Source organism: Lissotriton helveticus, chromosome 1_1 (assembly GCF_964261635.1).
Source record: "Lissotriton helveticus chromosome 1_1, aLisHel1.1, whole genome shotgun sequence".
In the NCBI taxonomy this organism is placed as follows: domain Eukaryota; kingdom Metazoa; phylum Chordata; class Amphibia; order Caudata; family Salamandridae; genus Lissotriton; species Lissotriton helveticus.
Window position 1 is genome coordinate 748,879,518 of NC_136057.1, and position 20,661 is coordinate 748,900,178.

Here is a 20,661-nt window from a genome sequence, read left to right on the forward strand (position 1 = left end):
AACCCAGATCTGTTGACTGGGTGTGAGTGTTTGATTGGTTCAGATGCTCCGTCCATCACCACCCCCTTTTGTACCGCTTTGTTCATCATATTGTAGTTAAGCCACACTTTGAAAGTACACATCAGTTTATGTTGAGATCTATGTACAGAATAGTGTAGTTTTCATGAAAGTAGAAAAAATATTGCAAGAAATGAAACTTGAAGGAAGGAATAGAACTCTTTATGAACAGCAGGAAGAACAAAGTATTTTTTCGAATGGATGACGTTACAATGCATACGTTTACAATGCATGCCTTTACAACGAAGATTTTACACCACAACATCCCTTACAATGCATACAGTTACATTGCATTACAACACATTTTTTAAACCTACATATACAACGCATTCCATTACATCACATTATACCTTTATAAAGCATACCATTACAACGCATACCATTACATTGCATTTAAGTTAAGTGTTGGATAGTGTAAGGGTAACAATTACTATTCTAACTCCAGGGGGTGCAACAGTAGGGTAAGTGTTGGATAGTGTAGGGGTACTATGCGTTGTAATGGTATGCATTTTAATGACATGCGATGTAATACCTGCGTTGTAGTGACATGCGTTGTAGTGTCATGTGTTGTAGTGTGTTCTAGTGGCATGCGTTGTAAAGGATGTTGCGATGTAAGGACTGTGTTGTAAATGTAGCTCAATGTGATGACTGCGTTGTAAAGGTTGTTTCCCATTTATTTCGGTGAGGGTCTCAATTACAATGTAAGAGTAAACATACTCAGTCAGTCAGTCAGTCAAACCACTTTATTCGGTTAAATTAAAACCATAAAAGTACAAAGACAAGATACAAACATATATGTGCAAAAATACAATATAAAATATCCACAGTATAATACAATCCGGCATCAACAGTATATGTGCAAAGAACGCAATACAGTACTGATCAGGTAAAGTGCATTTCAGGGCAAAAGTGACAATACATCCAAGATATTTGATATAGACCTCATTTAAAATACCAATCATAAGAACAATATATAAAAAGATAAAATCAGAAGTAAGACCTCACAGGGGCCACGAGCTGGGATGTTACCTGCCTCATTTGTGGAAACAGCTGAGCTGGATGAGAACTGCGGCGCGAGTGGGGGCTCATCAGAGCTTTGGGCTCATACAGAGTGGCAGTAAAGAAAGTGCATCCATAAAGGAACATTAAGTACTTCAACTCCCACAAATCCCTGGAGGCGTGACATGCCCCATCCGGGCAATATGTGGGAGTGTCGCACGCAAACTTCGTTTTAAAAGCCTCTGAGGAAGAAAGTATCGAAACGCGTCAGGCGAGACGGAGTTTCTGCAAATCCAGCCTACGAACGTGAGCAGTTCATATTGAAAATAAAGGTTATGGGTCAAACCTTTTCAGCTGTTCGAGTGCTCTTTCACAGTGTGGCAGACCCTGGAGCAGTACATATTAGCGGCAGTCCAGCCGCGAAGGGGCACCACCCTGTTTAACACGGGGGCCACGAGCTGGGATGTTACCTGCCTCATTTGTGGAAACAGCTGAGCTGGATGAGAACTGCGGCGCAAGTGGGGGCTCATCACAGCTTTGGGCTCATACAGAGTGGCAGTAAAGAAAGTGCATCCATAAAGGAACATTAAGGACTTCAACTCCCACAAATCCCTGGGGGCGTGACATGGCCCATCCGGGCAATATGTGGGAGTGTCGCACGCAAACTTCGTTTTAAAAGCCTCTGAGGAAGAAAGTATCGAAACGCGTCAGGCGAGACGGAGTTTCTGCAAATCCAGCCTACGAACGTGAGCAGTTCATATTGAAAATAAAGGTTATGGGTCAAACCTTTTCAGCTGTTCCAGTGCTCTTTCACAGTGTGGCAGACCCTGGAGCAGTACATATTAGCGGCAGTCCAGCCGCGAAGGGGCACCACCCTGTTTAACACGGGGGCCACGAGCTGGGATGTTACCTGCCTCATTTGTGGAAACAGCTGAGCTGGATGAGAACTGCGGCGCGAGTGGGGGCTCATCAGAGCTTTGGGCTCATACAGAGTGGCAGTAAAGAAAGTGCATCCATAAAGGAACATTAAGTACTTCAACTCCCACAAATCCCTGGAGGCGTGACATGCCCCATCCGGGCAATATGTGGGAGTGTCGCACGCAAACTTCGTTTTAAAAGCCTCTGAGGAAGAAAGTATCGAAACGCGTCAGGCGAGACGGAGTTTCTGCAAATCCAGCCTACGAACGTGAGCAGTTCATATTGAAAATAAAGGTTATGGGTCAAACCTTTTCAGCTGTACGAGTGCTCTTTCACAGTGTGGCAGACCCTGGAGCAGTACATATTAGCGGCAGTCCAGCCGCGAAGGGGCACCACCCTGTTTAACACAGGGGCCACGAGCTGGGATGTTACCTGCCTCATTTGTGGAAACAGCTGAGCTGGATGAGAACTGCGGCGCGAGTGGGGGCTCATCAGAGCTTTGGGCTCATACAGAGTGGCAGTAAAGAAAGTGCATCCATAAAGGAACATTAAGGACTTCAACTCCCACAAATCCCTGGGGGCGTGACATGGCCCATCCGGGCAATATGTGGGAGTGTCGCACGCAAACTTCGTTTTAAAAGCCTCTGAGGAAGAAAGTATCGAAACGCGTCAGGCAAGACGGAGTTTCTGCAAATCCAGCCTACGAACGTGAGCAGTTCATATTGAAAATAAAGGTTATGGGTCAAACCTTTTCAGCTGTTCGAGTGCTCTTTCACAGTGTGGCAGACCCTGGAGCAGTACATATTAGCGGCAGTCCAGCCGCGAAGGGGCACCACCCTGTTTAACACGGGGGCCACGAGCTGGGATGTTACCTGCCTCATTTGTGGAAACAGCTGAGCTGGATGAGAACTGCGGCGCGAGTGGGGGCTCATCAGAGCTTTGGGCTCATACAGAGTGGCAGTAAAGAAAGTGCATCCATAAAGGAACATTAAGGACTTCAACTCCCACAAATCCCTGGGGGCGTGACATGGCCCATCCGGGCAATATGTGGGAGTGTCGCACGCAAACTTCGTTTTAAAAGCCTCTGAGGAAGAAAGTATCGAAACGCGTCAGGCGAGACGGAGTTTCTGCAAATCCAGCCTACGAACGTGAGCAGTTCATATTGAAAATAAAGGTTATGGGTCAAACCTTTTCAGCTGTTCGAGTGCTCTTTCACAGTGTGGCAGACCCTGGAGCAGTACATATATATATATATATATATATATATATATATATATATATATATATATATATATATATATATATATATACATATATACATACATACATACATACATATATATATATAGTTTTATGTTTTATGTTTTATGTTTAGGTTTTGCAGAATTATATGAATATTTTGATTAACTTTAGTCTGTTAATGTGGAATTAAAGTTGACATGCGTGGAGCTTAATTTTGAAGGTCAGAGAGTAGGAATTAGTTGGTTTGCTCAGTGATTTAAACACCTGCAGTTGCAATCAAGCCTGTAAATACTCCTTTGTGAGATATCATGAAGGTCACATTGGAAGAAGAAGCTGGCATTGTATTATCTGTGAGAAGGGGCCGACATCAAGTATTGAGGGAATGCTGGGTTTTGATCCTGTATGGCCATGTCTGAACGGGGGTGGCAGAGTGGGCTAAAGAACGGTGATGGATTAAACCCAGATCTGTTGACTGGGTGTGAGTGTTTGATTGGTTCAGATGCTCCGTCCATCACCACCCCCTTTTGTACCGCTTTGTTCGCCATAAGTTGGCAGGGTATGCTCAGACGTGAGTCCCTTGCTCACTTTGCCACTGGATTCAAGCAAGCCTGGCTGAAGACGGCTGTAATGCAAGAAACCGGCCCTAGGAAGCTTGAATCCGGTCCAGGGAAGGCATGGCTTGGCAGTTCGGGCTGGACTGTTCCCATGAGGCACAGGGTCAGACTGATTTGCATATGGCCATGTCCGAACTGGGGTGGCAGAGTGGGCTAAAGAACGGTGATGGATTAAACCCAGATCTGTTGACTGGGTGTGAGTGTTTGATTGGTTCAGATGCTCCGTCCATCACCACCCCCTTTTGTACCGCTTTGTTCATCATATTGTAGTTAAGCCACACTTTGAAAGTACACATCAGTTTATGTTGAGATCTATGTACAGAATAGTGTAGTTTTCATGAAAGTAGAAAAAATATTGCAAGAAATAAAACTTGAAGGAAGGAATAGAACTCTTTATGAACAGCAGGAAGAACAAAGTATTTTTTCGAATGGATGACGTTACAATGCATACGTTTACAATGCATGCCTTTACAACGAAGATTTTACACCACAACATCCCTTACAATGCATACAGTTACATTGCATTACAACACATTTTTTAAACCTACATATACAACGCATTCCATTACATCACATTATACCTTTATAAAGCATACCATTACAACGCATACCATTACATTGCATTTAAGTTAAGTGTTGGATAGTGTAAGGGTAACAATTACTATTCTAACTCCAGGGGGTGCAACAGTAGGGTAAGTGTTGGATAGTGTAGGGGTACTATGCGTTGTAATGGTATGCATTTTAATGACATGCGATGTAATACCTGCGTTGTAGTGACATGCGTTGTAGTGTCATGTGTTGTAGTGTGTTCTAGTGGCATGCGTTGTAAAGGATGTTGCGATGTAAGGACTGTGTTGTAAATGTAGCTCAATGTGATGACTGCGTTGTAAAGGTTGTTTCCCATTTATTTCGGTGAGGGTCTCAATTACAATGTAAGAGTAAACATACTCAGTCAGTCAGTCAGTCAAACCACTTTATTCGGTTAAATTAAAACCATAAAAGTACAAAGACAAGATACAAACATATATGTGCAAAAATACAATATAAAATATCCACAGTATAATACAATCCGGCATCAACAGTATATGTGCAAAGAACGCAATACAGTACTGATCAGGTAAAGTGCATTTCAGGGCAAAAGTGACAATACATCCAAGATATTTGATATAGACCTCATTTAAAATACCAATCATAAGAACAATATATAAAAAGATAAAATCAGAAGTAAGACCTCTTTAGTTATGGGCTCTCCTCCCGGCTATTTCTCAATCGGACAGCTGCCATAAGGAAACTGGCTATATAAAAAATCTAATTAGGATCATTTAATAGCTGTAAATACAATAAGGCTGGCTTAACTTGGATAAAACCCTTTCTTTTTAGTAGGGGAAAAAGAAACCTCTTCCTGATGTCACTATACAAATCACTGAACATTACTCAATGCATTGTGTCCTGGACTGAAAAGTTGTCACAGGTGCATGGCCCTAGCTCTTCCAGCCTGCACCACCCCTTGGAGTTCCCTAGCGAAAGGTGAATTAAGTTAAAACGGAGGCGTGTAAGGAGTATGCGATGGAAAGACCTGGTCCCAATTTTCAGATAGGGTTCCATCGACGGCGTAGTTTTTAAAAGATAATGTGCTTTTACCGTTACTTTTTTCAACTTCAATTCCTCCCTTGGTACTGCCCACAAATTTAAAAGCTGTTTATTCACCCCGCTGGGATCCATTTTCGTAATCATCCCGGGATCATCATAGAGGTCCTGTCGACCAACAGTTACCAGTGTTTCCCTTACATAAGCAAGCCACCTAATCTTATGTGCATAATCCAAAGTGAGACAATCCCTGATCAATTTATGATTAAGGTCTAATTCTGGGTTGAGCCATAATTTAAGCCAGAAAATAACTGGGGCCAACCTAAGTGTATCGGTCTTGTGCGCCACCCCCAGTTCCTGATGTACAGCGTAGGTGGGTGTTGATTGGGGAACCGATAATATACCCCGTAGAAATTTGTTCTCCTCTAACTGTATCCCCTCCATGGGTCTATACCCCCAGATAGAGGAGCCATATGTGGCAATTGCGATACATTTAGCTTTATAAATGTTCAGAATTGCCTCAACATGTTTCGTTCCTAACCGTTTGGCAAACCCGTTTACGGCAACAATTGCCCTAGCCATGCCATTTACCTTAAGTTTGTTTTGAGCCGCCCATGTACCTTTCTCATCAAAGAGAACCCCCAAATACATAAAAGAAGTTACCCTAGTAACTTCGGATCCTTCACAATGAAGAGCCCGGCAAGATCGTTTGCTCTGGCGACCTATACTCATTACATGTGATTTGGCTATATTTACCTTCAAATCCAAGGAATTCATAAAATTACCAAATCTCACCAGCAGCTTCTGTAGGCCGACTGCTGTACGCGATAACAAAACGGCATCATCGGTGTACAGAAGCACCGGGCAACGCTCCTGGACAATTTTGGGGACATCTAAGCTAGCTATATCTAAAAACGTACCTAAATTATTAATATAAAGAGTAAAAAGCAAAGGTGCTAAAATACAACCCTGTCATACTCCACGCCCAGAGCTAAAGTGCCTATGCAGTTCCCATCTTGGTCAATCCTCACCCGTGCAGTAAGGTTCTGATGTAGGTCAGCTAGGAAGTGAACGAGACTTTTTTCCATCCCCATCTCTAGGAGGATCATCCAGAGCTTTGACCTGTTTACCAGGTCGAAAGCTGACGATAAATCCATAATTGCCAGCTGGAGTATTCCCCCTTTGGCTAAGGTATATTTGCCAATTCTAAAACCATATTGGGAATATGATATTACATTATTCTCATATAGCCATCCTTTCATTTTACCTAAACCCGCCCTCCCCAAGACCTTTACGGCGAATCAATTAGAGAGATTGGTCTATAGCATCGGGCATCTCCTCTGTTTCCCTTTTTAAAGATAGGAACTATAATGGACGTGGCTCAGGATGATGGATGATTTCCCTTAGCTGCAGTATTAAATTTTTTGTCAAAACCTGTGCCCAAAAAACTGGCTGTGTTTTATATAGATCGGCTGGAACGCCATCTGGGCCTGGGGCCTTGTTGCTAGACATGGCATTAATGGCCAAGACTACTTCCTCCTCTTTGAAACTCAAAGGCTGGTTTGCATCTCTTAGAGCAGCCCAAGGGGCAGGATCAGCTGATATAGGGGTCTCATATATAGCCTCAAAATGTTCTAGCCATTGAGCCTCAGTGATGTTACATTCTGCCGCATTTTTGCCGGTTTCGGAAATAAAAGGTTTATTTACAATTTCCCAGAAACTGCGGCTATTCTTTAAGACATCAACCGACATCAAGGCCTCCCAAGCTTCCGTTCTAATGTCCTTTTTCCTGGCCCTTACAGCTAACTTATAATCCTTTCTAAGTACAGCCACATTAGTCCTATCTTGTGGGTTCTGTTTAATTGCTCTCATTAGAAGGCTATGTGCCCGTGAACAGGTAGTGTCAAACCATTTCTCGGCCATTTGTTGCCCCCTTTTTACCGGGGCCATTAAGTTAGAGGATATTTGTTTACAAATGGCAGTAAATGCCTCAATAACAGTCATACCCCCAGATATAGTATCCAGACATATGTTCAACATATCCCTTATTGACAAAAAAGAGTATCTAAAAAAATCTACTGGATTATCTTTGTCCATTTTAGCCTTCTTCCTTGATCAGTTGGTTTGATGCTAACCTCTACCCTCATGTGTCTCCCGGATTTCACCAAACCACATTCATTATTTAATTCCAATGAAAAAGGATTGTGATCACTAAAATGTGAGTATCTTGCCCCATAAAAAATGACACTAGACAACAATAAGGATGACAAAAACATATAATCAATGACAATGCTACTACCCCTGCCAGTAAACGTTGGGGTCCTATTAATTTGTTCAAATGTATTGGGTTCATAAAGATCCACTGCCGCCAAAACTTCCTCCAAACATTCCCCCTGTCTATTATGCTCAAAATGGGGTGTGGGATAGGCTGTGGACTCCCCAGTATTCAGATCCCCCTGGCAATCCTGATCACACGGGTGTATGTTAAAATCCCCTAAAAGAATAATCGGGTAATAAGTGGTTTGCTTTTCTATATAATCCTCTAAAAATATTTTCAGAATCAACAAATGTTCAATACCATTCGAGCAATCTGGCGAATTATAAAAATTTACCACCAGGAGTTTTACGGGGTTACGGTCCCTCATTTCCACTGCTAGACAATGGGGCATGCCTACTTCAACCCTTTGATACAGCCATGGTAATTTCACAGAAAATAACAAACGGAGCCCCCCTTTGGCTGTACCAAAAGGGACCAATTCCGCTGGGTTGGAAAAGGATGTATAACCGTCCAGCCACCAGTCTACCTCCGGCTCCCAGGTTTCCTGAAGCCCTACAAGATCATACTGGTTAATCATTTCCAGCCATTTAGGATCATCTTTTTTATTTCTTAGACCGGCGATATTCCAGCTCAAAATGCCGAGGTTGGGCCTACTTAGTTCACTTTGCTCATGGGGATTGGGAATCTCTGGGTGGCTACTACTTCGACTACTCTGGTTAAGAATCCCTATATCCAGTCAGTCATTCTCATCAAGAGTAGTAGATGATGGTGGTCTAGGTGCAATCTGTGTTTCCCCTCGCACATTTACTAGGCTTCTTGCAAGTTGAGGGCCAGATACTATTCCAACATTATTTACATTATTTGCAAGTTGACTGGATCTGGGTGGGGTGTCCCCTAGGCCTCGTTTTTCCCTCAGGACCCCCATATTTTGGTTTTTCCCTTTAATTGGTGGATAGAAAAAGGCCAGGGGTAAAACCTTAATACCCCCCTGAACCCTAATAGTGAGCGGTCCTACATATCTTCCCTGCTAAATCCACTCTATTGAAGTTAACGACTATGCAGTCGCCCTCAATTACCTTTGCATTAGGTCCTACCCATGCTATGCGTCTTGCCATCAGGATGTGAGGCGATACTTTGAGGTTATTGCCCCACTGGTTACGATCTAACCAATGTTTTGTCTTCCTCACTAGATTCTCAGTTGACTCATGAATATTAGCTTTCAAAGGTGGCACACCAGTAAGAACTACCACTAGGTCATTTGCTTCTGGTGGCAAAAAGAGTCGTCCTACCTTAAGGGGAGGTGTATTAGTGTTGGCATTTTGTCCTGGTTTAGGGGCAGATCAAATATCTCTCATTTTTGTGTTTGGCAGCACAGCAACTTCTTTCGGCTGAGCCAGCAGAGGCCCCTTATTTCCTTTCACCATCCCATTATTCACAGCTCCTTCCTTGTTTTGCCCATTTCTATTCCCCCCTTCGTCAGAGTACTTGTCCCTGACTCATTACGGCGGGCTAACGGTTTATCAAACCCTGCTTTTGTTACCATACAACAGTTTGAACATGTGCCACTCCCAGATATGGCTTTATTTACTGTACTAGTTAGAACCTCAATCTTTAAATGCATGTCCTCTATAGTCTTACACAGTTTATTTACTATTTTAATTAAGGCAACACTATTGGCCCCTTTGGTAGTGGAAGACAGAGAGGGTTCTATACACCCCCCCTCTTCCATATTCTCGCTTCCTGGTGCCAAGTGTGGGGAACATAATGAATTTAATTGGGCCACAGTCTCAGCGTCAGGGGTATCAGTATTAGCTAGCACAGAAAACCTGTTTTTACAAACAATAGTAGGCTCAATTACTGGTGGGCAGGTTGCTCTGATTCTAAATCTATGTTGACAATCACATTTGAACATGGGCTATTAGTTACTTCTGCGGGGACACTCTTACCATGCTTTTTCCCTGAGAACATATCCGGGATTACTATAGAGCCGTGTTTACCAGTCCCCCTTTGCTCTTCAATGCCTCTTCCCTCATTTGCATCAACATTCCCGTTTAACAAAACATCTATCCTGAGCAGGAGTTCACAGTCCTCCACCAGACCCTCTATGCGGCTCATGACACAGTTTTCCCCCGCGTGTTTTAGGGCTTTCTTAGACTTCCTTGCCTTTTTTACTTTACTTGAAGCATTCAGACCCCCTTCCGTACTTTTTCGTTTGCCCATTGTTCGTGAAACGGAGTGGGAGTCAACAGTACCTGATCAGGTCTTTTACGGGATCTTAGAGGGGTAGCCCAGCCCTGCCTCTTCCTGCCCTGGACGGCCACAGACTGCCCGCCCTTTGCCAGGGCTTCACCCGGCCCGTCCCGCGCGTGTCCTCGCGGGACGAGGGACCTGACGCGGCTTTATGCACCTCCTGGCGCGCTTGGTGATGGCGTGGGCGTTTGCCCCAAGGGATCCTGGGGGTTGTGGTCACTCGTTGGACCGACGAGCAAAGCCCAGCCGGTCGTTCCGATAGCAAGGGGGCGGAGCCAAGCCCGGCCGCGAGGGAACAGGAGCGGGCACAGCAGCGTCAGCAAATCTCCCCCCAAAGTAAGCTGCAGCGTCTGAGGGCACCAGAGGACTCGGCCCCTGACGCGGCTTTGTGCGCCTCCTGGCGCGCTTGGTGATGCCGTGGGCGTTTGCCCCAAGGGATCCTGGGGGTTGTGGTCACTCGTTGGACCGGCGGAGCAAAGCCCGGCCGGTCGTTCCGATAGCAAGGGGGCCGAGCCAAGCCCGGCCGCGAGGGAACAGGAGCGGGCAAAGCAGCGTCAGCAAATCTTCCCCCAAAGTAAGCTGCAGTGTCTGAGGGCACCAGAGGACTCGGCCCCCGACGCGGCTTTATGCGCCTCCTGGCGCGCTTGGTGATGGCGTGGGCGTTTGCCCCAAGGGATCCTGGGGGTTCTGGTCACTCGTTGGACCGGCGGATCAAAGCCCGGCCGGTCGTTCCGATAGCAAGGGGGCGGAGCCAAGCCCGGCCGCGAGGGAACAGGAGCGGGCACAGCATCGTCAGCAAATCTCCCCCCAAAGTAAGCTGCAGCGTCTGAGGGCACCAGAGGACTCGGCACCTGACGCGGCTTTATGCGCCTCCTGGCGCGCTTGGTGATGACGTGGGCGTTTGCCCCAAGGGATCCTGGGGGTTGTGGTCACTCGTTGGACCGGCAGAGCAAAGCCCGGCCGGTCGTTCCGATAGCAAGGGGCCGGAGCCAAGCCCGGCCGCGAGGGAACAGGAGCGGCACAGGAGCGGGCACAGCAGCGTCAGCAAATCTCCCCCCAAAGTAAGCTGCATCGTCTGAGGGCACCAGAGGACTCGGCCCCTGACGCGGCTTTATGCACCTCCTGGCGCGCTTGGTGATGGCGTGGGCGTTTGCCCCAAGGGATCCTGGAGGTTGTGGTCACTCGTTGGACCGGCGGAGCAAAGCCCGGCCGGTCGTTCCGATAGCAAGGGGGCGGAGCCAAGCCCTGCCGCAAGGGAACAGGAGCAGGCACAGCAGCGTCAGCAAATCTCCCCCCAAAGTAAGCAGCAGCGTCTGAGGGCACCAGAGGACTCGGCCCCTGACGCAGCTTTATGCGCCTCCTGGCGCGCTTGGTGATGGCGTGGGCGTTTGCCCCAAGGGATCCTGGGGGTTGTGGTCACTCGTTGGACCGGCGGAGCAAAGCCCGGCCGGTCGTTCCGATAGCAAGGGGGCGGAGCCAAGCCCAGCCGCGAGGGAACAGGAGCGGGCACAGCAGCGTCAGCAAATCTCCCCTCTCAGATATTCCACATGGCCAGAGTTACGATTTACAACTGATATCTCCTCACATGTTTACTTCTAATATGAGTTAAATGAGGAATTACTGTGCAGACTCAGATTTACTGAGAATGAAACCTTGTAGAATTCCCACTTCTTTGGGGTTCTTTTACTATCTGCTCAAAGCAGGTGGTGAATAGAAGAATGGTCTTCTCTGCCTGTCAAAGGTGGTGTTAGGTTTGTTTTGCATTTAGTGGAGGGAAGGGTAAGATTTGTTCTGTCAGGGGAAAGCTTTGAGTGCTAGTGATAAAGAAAAACAGTTGGCTAAAGTGGGTAACCTGTGACCTCTAGTTTACCTACAAACATTTGCACAATATGTGTTTGGTCATGAGCTAACCTAATTGGATTCTAACTTGTGGCATATTGATTACACATACACCCCAATCCCCACACGTCCATCCAGTAGACACTCAACACACTGAGCTCTCCATCAGGTATATGAGCTTCTAATTTCAGGTTACTCACAGGCCTTTGCCACTGACATCCTGAATAACAAAGGGGTATATTAGCAAGAACCTCGTTAAAATTATCTCCATTTTAGCGTCAGGAAACTGCCGCTACAACGGAGATAATGGGCTTGCTAATATGCGTTACAGAATTCCAATAGAAGCCCAGGTTAGATGTGCAGGACATCTAACCTGGGCTTCTATTGGAATTCTAAAACGCATATTAGCAAGCCCATTATCACTGATTTAGCGGCAGTTTCCTGCCGCTAACGATTTAGCGGCAGTGTCCTGCCGCTAAAACGGCGATAATTTTAATGAGGTGCTTGCTAATATGCCCCAGAGTTCTCTTCGCGTGTTTGAACTTGTGACCAGCAGGTACTTTCAGAACACACATATTGCCTCATGTTAGATAGAAGGAGCTCATTCTGTTCTGTATTATTGTTTGCATTCGGGTACTCAAACCCTTCACCTATGCAGAGACAAACAAAACTAAGGGGCATATGAACAAGGCCAGGCGATAGTTATTGCTAAGCGCACTTAACGCTAGGATAATTATCGCCAGCCAACTCTGAATTTTATCGCGGAGATAGCGTGCTATCAGCAACGCTTATCTCCAAAGCAGTAAAATTCAGAGCGCAAGCTGCCAATTGTGAGATTATCGCTGGAAATACAGTGATAATCCCACAAGGTTTGGCGATAGCTTGCTGATGGGGGTAAAAATACTTAGCCATGATATCCACCTTACATAGGATATCATGGCTAAGTCAGAAAAATACCAGCCGTAAAATAGTAGCGTTTACCGCGGTTAGTGCTGCTTTTTTATCGCTAACAGGGTTAGTGATATCCTTGATAATAGGAGAAATGTCGCTTAGCGACATTTCTTCTATTATTTTACTCTGGAACGCCCCCTTTGCATCTCATTAGAGGTGCAAGGGGAAGGGTAGAGTAAAAGGGTGCTAACATGTGAATTTGCGTGTTAGCACCCTGTTGCTGATAGAGCGCTAGTTTTATCTCTGCTTTTTTGGCTTTTAAAGCCAAAAAAGCAGAGATAAAGCCCTTGTTAATATGCCCCTAAATGTATAAGAACACAAAGATAAAACCAGGGTGGGTTGAGCCAATCCCATCTGGCTTTTGACATCTTCACTGCTCTGGTTCCACAGAGAACTATGCCGTGGATGCCTTGACTCACACAGCAGTTTCAGCGATGTGGACCTAACACCTGCAGGTGAAACACTGATCTCTTCAGCAGGGCGTCAACACACTGCGGATACTCACTGAACCTCTGCTACGCCCCCTTCAGCCTCATTCCACACCTATTCCTTCCACGCGCACACTGCAGCCATTCTTCCCTTTCAGTTTATGTTCTACTGTATTGTACTGCAAGTCTGAGCGCTCCATTGAACCCCTGGAAGTTATGCACAAATAGAAGGGAAGATGGCCAACGATAAGTAGATACAGTGTTCTTGATATACAATATACTGCGGTATACCTTGCAATTATAACATATGCAAAGACAGCTAAAATCAGTGTTTGCTTCTTCAGTCGGCTACGATGCAAGTTACCTCTGCAACCGAAAGGCTCTGTTTCCCTAAGCTCCTGCATTATGCCATCTTCGCATCGCATTTACTCCAATAAAAGGTATAAGGAGTCTGTAATATGTGTATCTTTTGGCAATAGTGCCAGCCGTGAAACTCTGCCTCAACTTGCTTATCCCGAGCCGTACTATACTCTTTCGTTTGGATTGTGGTTTTTTTTCTTTTACGAAACCCGAGTCTGCCGCTCTACATTTCATTCACTTTTGCGTGTTTTCACTGTCTCCAGGGTTGCAGGCTGCGCAGGGGATTACACACTAAGCACAGAATGAAAATATTCCTTTATATACATTAACTTTTTTTATTGTTTACATTGTAAGCATTCCAACAGATCTAAGCAACATGCAAAGGAAAAATTCGAGGCTTACAATATCATTTTTGAATTAAGGCTCTTTGAGCAAAACAACATCTGAAAATAAATTCTTTAGCCAGACAAAAAAAAGGGACGTTTTTTCTTTTCAGTTAAAACATATTTCTTTGATTTCGTATCTTCTTGAGTGCCTTTGACTTTTAAAGAATATACTTCCTTCAGGGAAGTACAAGAAAATCCTTCTGTTAACTTGATTGTAGTATTGTGTTCCATTTAAGTTAAAGTTATAACGTTTTTTCCTTCAGTCACCAAAATGTGAATGTCTTAGGCTCATTACTGATTATTTTGTCTCCAACAGAATGATCATTGGATTGATGTTCATGTCCTTTTAATACACAATGCACATATAATTGGCACACCTTAATTTGGAAAGTAAGAATACTTCTACCATTCAAGCCCAAAAGATGTTCAATATGTCAAATTATTCTTTTGAGTTAGACACTTTCTAGATAAAGTGTATTTGTGAATTTGGTATTCAGCGTAATAGTGAGATTTATTGCATGGCCGGTAGCACACATAGGCCTAACTTTTTTAACACTTTGCTCTAGCTTTGCATCACAAAAGTGATGGGAAGTATTGTATTAGCATTTTCTTTCCAGTGCAATCAAATGTATCTCTAATGCTAAAGTTACTCAAACTAACATTATGTGCAACTTTGCTCTAAGGGGGGCGTACGGTGCATGATCAATACCTTGAAACCACTCATGGTTTTTGATGCAAATCCCCAAGGTAGACAGGGATTTGCATGAACAGTTTACATCTTCTCGAGGCAGGTGTAATGTTGCAGAAAATATTCATTTTCTCTAAACTTTTCCAACTTTGCATGTGTGCTGAACTGTACAGCTCACATGCAAACTTACAAAAGTACTAAACTACCCTTCCAGTACAAAACCTATGCTGGCCACTCACTCACCTTCACGAGAGGAATTGAGCTGTTTGTTTGTTTTTCGCCAAAGGAGTGAAAGTCCGCCCTGCATTTCATCCCGTTTGTTCCCCGAAGCCTCCCCTCGACGAGGACTCGCTGGTGTGAGCAAGCCCTGCATTCGGCAGGGCTGGTGGCACGCTCCCAGCTAGAGACCTCCGGGTTGAGGCTCGGGACATAATCTTTCAGCAAGCCGGGGGACTGCGAGGACCAGCATCCTTCAGGTAGCTCAGCTGGTTCCTCTTCCCCCGGCGCTCACGCCCACGGACACGCCCACCAACCACAAGTACTTAACTACATCATCAATCTCGCGTCGCGGGACGCCGGGCGAAGCCCGGGCAAAGGGCGGGCCGTCTGTGGCCGTCCGGGGACGGCCGAGGACGGGACGGGCCACTCCACTTAATTCTGTTGCACAAAACCCAAATCCATTGAGGTTCTACGAAAGTATGGTCCTCTCCGAAAATAAACGATCACAGAAATCGGCTTAATAAAGTTTTCGCTATTAACGTGAAGTGTGATAGAGGAATCTACTTCTAACAACAGAAAATTAAATTCCTGGCGAAATTAGATACTAAGAAATTATATAAAGCAGAAAATAAGTTCAGAAATGGGTTTCAAAAAATTGCGATCTCGCACAATTTTCATGAAAAGAATGGGTACTGAGAACGCAGTACGGAAATCTTCTGATAAAGCTATAAAACAAGGTCGATTAACTCACACCCCGGCAATTAGCAAATATTTCTCTGCCCTCACAACTAGAGAGGTATCAGAAACACATACTTCGGAAAAGGAAATTACTCTGAATTTATCAGTAACCACTGGGGCAGTAGAAAATATCTTAACGAATCTTCAATCACAACTAAAATCGCCCCTTTTGGATTCTGTGTTAAGCAAAAAACTAATCTGTACTCCAAAAGACCTTCAATCCTTGGATCACGAGGCAACTCATTTAAAAACCTCAACTCCTATAAAAAGCTGCAGGAGCTTCTCGCTACTTGAGGAATTATGCACTAATAAATCAAATTTAATGAATCAAAAGTCAGAGCTTAGGTTAAGCAACAGTCCTCCGAAAAAAACGTCTTCTCAAGCTCTTTCACTTGACTCCTCATTGGACCCTTTCATTTTCAAAAATGACAATATCATTAATACAGTTACACCAATGTCAAAGGCCCTTTTTTCGCTCCAAGAAATATTGGAATCTGTTTTATCTTTTCTGGGAAACATCTTAGAAAATTCTGACCAAACCTTGGACGTTCAAATAGGTATATTAAAACATCTAGTTGAAGAAAAAAGGAAAAAAGAGGAAAAAAGGAGGGAAAAAGAATTATTTGAAGCAGAGAAAAGTAATTCGAAACCAAAAACCAAACATGCGCAACAGATTACTTTAAACAAAAACAACAACGATAAGGAGGAAACAAAACGTGATTTTGGTACTCAGACGTCGGAAATCCAAACAAAACAAAAGCAAAAATTGGATAATCAAAACGATTCAGTAATATATTCTATAAAAAATTTATTCAAAGAAAAAACTCAACAAAAAAATCAATATCCAATCTTTTCAAAAATAGGTATTACAGAAAAACAAAAAAAGGATTCTGTATTAGATGACCAGAATACATGCACCAATGATACACCAAGTAATGAAAAGAGAGAAATAATTGTTAATAAAAAAATGGAAAATGACCAAAAAAGAGGAAAAAGAAAGAGGATAAAACCAACAAGAAGGATTCAAAAAAAGAAAACTCGCAAACTAAAATTCCAAAAACGTACTACTATCTATAAACCTGAAGAGGAACAATCTGATGATAACATAAATCCTCAAATCATTGAAAAACAGGAAACCAGAAATAGAAATCTTGAAGAAAAGAAGCAATTATTGGATCCAAGAGCAGAAGAGTACGCTCCACTCAGACCATCAGTACAAACAGGCCAAAGAAACATAAATCCAAGTGAAGAAATTATTAGGTACAGACAAAAGGGTGAAGAGTCACACTCCAAAACTCTACAATTTGAGGAACTTTTTCCTACTGACTCAGCTCCACTTAACAGAGGAAGGATTATTAACCTTCTACAACATATAAGGTCTTTACAATCACTGACCAGTAACGAACTTGACTTAGTGATCTTTCCCAAAAAAGATAATAACAAATTAGTGACGGTAACATTCTGGTCATCAGTTATACCAGGGATCATTCTTAACGAAAAGGAAATATTACACAAACATGGATACGACGTAGTTGAAAGAGAGGACCTAATGGTAAATAAAAATCCATTATGGTACAATGACCAAATACGATCAATCTCCAACTCTCACGCCAAAAAATTCCATAGAAACGGAAACGTTATAGAAGATCTAGGAATGCTGCATTCAGGAACAACCTGTTCAGGGAAAGATACCCTAAAAATTCAGGTGGATAATGGAGAAAGGGCAGTATGGTGCTATGATTCAAAAGAAAACGAATATAATAACAGCATAAAATCTTGGTCCTGGGTCTCGGAGACCTTGAATAGCAACAAAGTCACGACCACTCTACGACAACCTGTTTAGCACTGGATTAAAAATCATATCCTGGAATATCGCTGGTAGAACTATGAATAAAATGTCTGAAGTTTCGATTAACCAGCCTGATATCCTGATTCTACAAGAAACCTGGGCGACTGATCCCTTCTCCGAAAAAGGCTACTATGTCAATGACACTCAAGCAATACCCACCAAACGTGGTCACGCAAAAGGTGGTTTGGCCATTCTGCTGAGGGCAGAATACTCATGGAAGCAAGAAATAGTAGATACAAAACGAGTTAATCTACAGTGCATTAAAATCTTCCTCAAAACACATAGTACAGTCGCCGAAAAGGCAATCTTGCTCTTTAATGTATATGCCCCCCCAGGTAAAAAACTAGATATCATATTCTTAAATATTATGGAAAATATTATGAAGATAATAGAAGAACAACACTATTTATCTTACTTAATTGTGGGAGATTTCAACGGTAAAATATCCAACTCTGAAATCAACAAGTGGGCAAAATTATATATAGAAGAATCAATGGAATTTACGGTTCCAAATTTTCCAAAAGGTATATTAACTGACAAAAGAGGCAAATTGTTACTATCATCATTGCCAAATCTAAATGGGGTAATCCTGAATGGCAATACGGAAGGAGACATCCCGGCAAATTACACCAGACGGGGTAAGGGAACTCTCTCCATTATTGATTATATCATTAGTAGTATGGATTTACTGGAAACAGTTACAAATTTGAATACCCAGTTTACCCTTGAGAGTGATCACGCATTAATGCACCTTACCACAGACTGGATACCTAAATCTACATCAGCCCGTCATATCATCCACCATAAAAGTACTATAATGATAAAAAGTGAACAGAGACGTATATTCTGGAACTCTTCGATGTTGGATAAAATCTCTGCACTGATCGATCACTCTCAATTCCTAGCAAAAATATACGCGGATAATCCAATAGAAAACTTTGATCTCATCATCAAGGATATCAAAAATTTTATTTTAAATGTGCTACATCAGGGAACAACAGGAAAAAACGAGAGGAAAGATAAAAACAAAAACAGTACCCAGAACTCTGTAATAAAGAAAAAGCTCAACAAACTTATACGTGCTCAATATTTGAATTCCTCATTAACAACAAAGAAGGAAATAAATAAACTAAAAAACCAATTGAGACGAGAGAACCAAAGCCACAAAAAAGCAATGCAGGATCGCAACTGGGTTAACATACAAATAGCAGCTAAAAAATATAATCAGCGCAAATATTGGTTCTTAATCGCAAAAATAACAGGAACAAAAAAGATAATTCAATCCATACCGGTCCCACCGAATGATTGGGAAACTTACTTGTCAGATCTTTATAAACCAAATCTATCAAAACTAGATGAAAATAATGAGGACTACATTAAAGAAAAGGATAATCGATTAATAACTAATACCACAGTAATATCTGTGGAAACTAACATTCGAAAAGCAAGAAGCACAGGTGCCTCTGGCCCTGATCAGATTCCGATCAAGGTTTTGCAAGCAGACCCAAAGGAGTGGAGTCAGTTGCTATGCCCCCTATTTAACCATATCTTTAATATCGGCCAAGTACCAAAATCATGGCAGGGGAGTATTATTATCCCCATACATAAAAAGGGGAGCAGGATTCTAGCAGGAAACTACAGACAAATAGCTCTTATGGACGCCGCAGGAAAAATATTTGCAGCAGAAGTGCTAGATCGCTTGAAAGACTGGGCCTTTTCGATGGGTCTGATACCAATGTTCCAAGCGGGTTTCAGACCGAAACATTCTGTTACAGATAATATCGCGATTATTCAGGCCACTCTAGACAAATATGTAACTCGAAAAACCCAGGTCGTATATGCAGCATTTATCGATTATTCAACGGCGTTCGACCGCGTTGATCGCCCAACACTATGGAAAAAACTAAGGAGGTTTGGAATTCAAGAACAACTGCTGCAAACCATATTAAATCTTCATACTAATACTTGGTGTCAAGTCCAAATGGGGGGAGCAAAAGGCCTAACAAAAACAATTAAAACTGATAACGGACTAAAACAAGGGTGCCTTTTAGCCCCGATTCTATTCTCCCTATATCTAAGTGACTTGCCACATCAACTGCAACAGGGCACTAGTTTGCCTCCAAAAATCGCTAAACAAAGCATACATACATTGCTTTACGCAGATGACATAGTGTTGTTAGACTTAACACCTTTCGGACTACAAAGATCCTTGGATATCTTGCATAAATATTCCAAAGAAAATTTCTTAATCCCAAACATAAAGAAAACAAAAGTTGTAGCTTTTTCGGGGAGGAAACATAGCGCTAAATACAGCTGGAGGCTCGGAGGAGAAAAGATCGAAGAGGTCAACGAATATCCCTACCTTGGCAGGATCCTCTTGAAGAATCTAACAAATACAACCCAGATAAAAAATCTCCAAAGGAAATCCGAATTACATGCCACAGCCCTTTCAAGACTCTACAGTGCCACTGGGAACAGGCATTTTTCCTCAATGTTAAAAATTTACAGAGTAAAAATACCGCCTGTATTATCCTATGCGACGGAGCATATCCCAATAAAGCAATGGGGCTTTATGGATCGCAAAGAAGGAAAAATTCTAAGAAGGATCATGAAGGTCTCAGTCTCTGTACCTGTTCAAGCACTGAGATTAGAATTATCCATCACAAGCTCTTATGCTACAGCTGTGGCCAATGTAATCAGGTGGGCCTACAACCTATTGCACGCTAAAGAGAATACTCTAAGATCATTGCTGAAAAAAGAGACTTTTGGGTTGGAAGCAAAAAAACAAATTTTTCAAGAGAATATGATTGTTGCATTTCAAATGGCAAAAATCAGTCCAGACATTCTACTCACATGGTCAGTAGCGCAAATGAAACTTTTCCTAAAATGTTTTACTCCAAAACTGAGTTATGAACTAGACATTGAACATTGTAATAAACTACCTACTTACAAACCCTTTGCAGACCTACTGGAATATAAACAAATCCAGCCGTACACTGGGTATACATTAACGCATGGTGCGAGGAGGGTGATTACTATGTTTCGACTGGGCATCCTACCTGTATTAGCATTTACATCGAAATGGCTACCTGGAAGATCGCCAAAATGTACACTATGTGAAGGGGGTGTTCAGAATGTTGAGCATTTATTATTCGTATGTCCTAATCTTAATGTAATCATAGCCCGTGCAAGATACCTAGACCCTATCTATCGTTCCTGCAGAATTACAACGGTGAGAGAACTAATGATATTGTGCAA